General features: G+C 34.9%; 1 long non-coding RNA gene across 1 annotated transcript; it reads left to right on the forward strand.

Moving 5' to 3' along the window:
- The first annotated feature begins 353 nt into the window (after window positions 1-353).
- Window positions 354-1,126, forward strand: LOC109181088. The gene is made up of 2 exons (XR_002054169.1): window positions 354-452; window positions 1,005-1,126. It is a non-coding gene; the product is annotated as an uncharacterized LOC109181088 (long non-coding RNA).
- The last annotated feature ends 1,449 nt before the right edge of the window (window positions 1,127-2,575 follow it).

Below are 2,575 nucleotides of genomic sequence, written 5' to 3' on the forward strand. Positions count from 1 at the left end.
TGGTTTTTCTCAATTTTGTCCTAAACGACTTTGGTGTCCTAAACTTGTCCCAGACTTTTGTGTTATTACTCAAAATTGTCCTCCGTTATCTAATCCGTCAAATGGGTGTTAAGTATAGGGTCAAATATGTAATTTTAATTTTGGTCTTCTAGGTCTTCTTATTTCACCGCGCCAACAACAGGTAAAATATATTTTGATCAAGAATTTCCAACCTTGCGACTGCTCTGCTCAAGCAATAATTCCCCATAAATTCGCCAAATAAATTCTTCAATCTGTGTTTATCAAATTCGTCAATCTCTATTTATCAATTTCGCCTTTCTGTGTTCATGGGTTTATCAATTTTGCCAGGTAAATTCGCCCAAAGAAAACCCTAAGGAAGCAAAGCAAATTTCTTCCCTACATTGCAATGGATTCAAGACGACGGAAAAGGGGCGAATGCACTCCGAAATATGGTAAGAATTTTGGTTTGTGTGAGTTTATATATGAATATGTATGTACTGCCAAAGCATAAATTAGTATTTAATGAATTTATTGTGAACGTGCTAGTGCTGGGGTTTAAATATGAGCTTGTGCTAATGAGAGTTGGAAGTGGAAAATGGAAATTGAATCTCACAGCAGATTACAGCTAACTTGGGATTAAAGCTTTTAGTTGAGGTGAGTTAGAATCTATGAGGGTATAACTTTTCAAATTGCTTTTTGGATGATATGGTGGATTCTTCTTAAAAGGTTTTCTTTAGCTTAAGAAATATATTTTTAATTATCTATTTTTGATTATCTATTTAAGTTGTGAGAAATGTATTTCAATATCATATTTTGTACTCGCTGGTTAAAAACGAATAAGATTTTGCAATATATTTCAGCATTTTCTTTTGTGTTATTCTCATTGCTTATTAACAAATTTTTGCATAAATGATGGATGTGGTACATGATGGAATTTATCCCTACCTCTGTTGTTCGTGATTACTTCTCTTGAGTTGGAAATTTAGTCTATTCTGAATCAACAGGGCATGTGTTTCAGCCTACCTACACTTGAGGACCTCTTCAATGACAGAAGTGGTAAGCCAGATCCTGTGAAGAACAAAAAGCGAGCAGATTCCAAGAAAGAAAAGAGGGTTGACAAGAAAAAGCTAGCTCCAAATAAAAGGCCAACTTATGTATTTCATGGACTGGTATGATCCTCCTATATGCTCGAGGTCGAAGAAGATAATACCGGGTCTATTAAAGAATATCAATAGAAAGGAGGAAGAAATTAAGAGGCTAAATGCAAGGATTCGAGAAGCTGTCAATGACTCCTAGTGTAATGTGAAATTTGTATTGGTAGTGGTATTAGTGTTGTGTGCTATGATATATATTCAACTTATAATAGGGGTAGGGAGTTTTGGAGAAAAAAAGACTAGTTTTACTCAACTTAGATTGAATTAATGTAAGTTGATTTGCAGCAGGCATATTAATATATATGTGAACTTTAAGTCATTTGCAGACTGTTTGCAGTTTATATAATGTGATTTGCATTTGTAGTTCTAATGTCAGATCATTACTGCAAACCACTATGGTACAATTACAGAACAAAATAACCCTGTAAATTCAGTAGTAAATTAGACACAGAGTAAATTTACTGCAAAACAGCCTGTGTAATCCGTAGAACAGAACAACCTTATATGAAACAAGCTAAAGTAGAGAGATTGCAAACCACTGTGGAGAAATTCATTACTACTAGAACCTGATATGCAAAACACAAATATTCATTACTGTTATAGCATTGAGATGACTAATCTCATTGTTTATCAAAACAATATAAAGAGCCCTATATAATTCTAGCATAACAATATAAGGGTCTCTTATACAAAATACAACTACTTAACTACTTAATCAATTTCTAATGGTTCATCCTGATTTCCATAACTGCAATCACTTCTGCTTCTATCACGGGTTCATTGGCTGGCTTCTATCACTGGCTCATTGGCTGCTTCTACCACTGGTTCAAACACAACTGCTCTCACTGGTTGAGGAATTTTCTTTGTTCTAATCCTCTTCTTTGGATTGAGCTACAAACAGTAATAAACGATAAAGAATGCAGTTTGATTTTACCAACAGTAATAAACAATAAAGAATTAAATACAGTTAGGAATTTTTTGAGAACTTACCAATCTTTCTTTGATGACAGGATCTGTTGGACACCTCCTTGCATTATGGCCTGGCTGCTTACATTTGGTACAATGCAGTTTTATTTTACTCCTTTGCACTGTTGTCAAATTTCTTGGTGCTTTGCTTACTTCTCCTGCGCTTTTTTTCCTTAATTTTCTTGGTCTACCTGCCTTACATGATGTGTACAATGGGGGTAGTAGTGGTTCTATATCTGTAATTGGCCACTCATCTGGCCCAGCCATAGGGTTAATAGAACCTGCATAAGCTTTCAAATAACATTCTGTAGAATACATTGGGCTAACAAAGTTGATGACTTGTAATTTCTTCAACCAAATTGCCCTAATTGCATTCTTGCAAGGAATTCCTGTTAATTCCCATCTTCTGCAACTACATGACCTTTTTCTCAAATCAACTTGCTGACCATCCTCCC

The sequence above is a fragment of the Ipomoea nil genome, unplaced genomic scaffold (genome assembly GCF_001879475.1).
Source record: "Ipomoea nil cultivar Tokyo-kokei standard unplaced genomic scaffold, Asagao_1.1 scaffold1043, whole genome shotgun sequence".
Taxonomy (NCBI): domain Eukaryota; kingdom Viridiplantae; phylum Streptophyta; class Magnoliopsida; order Solanales; family Convolvulaceae; genus Ipomoea; species Ipomoea nil.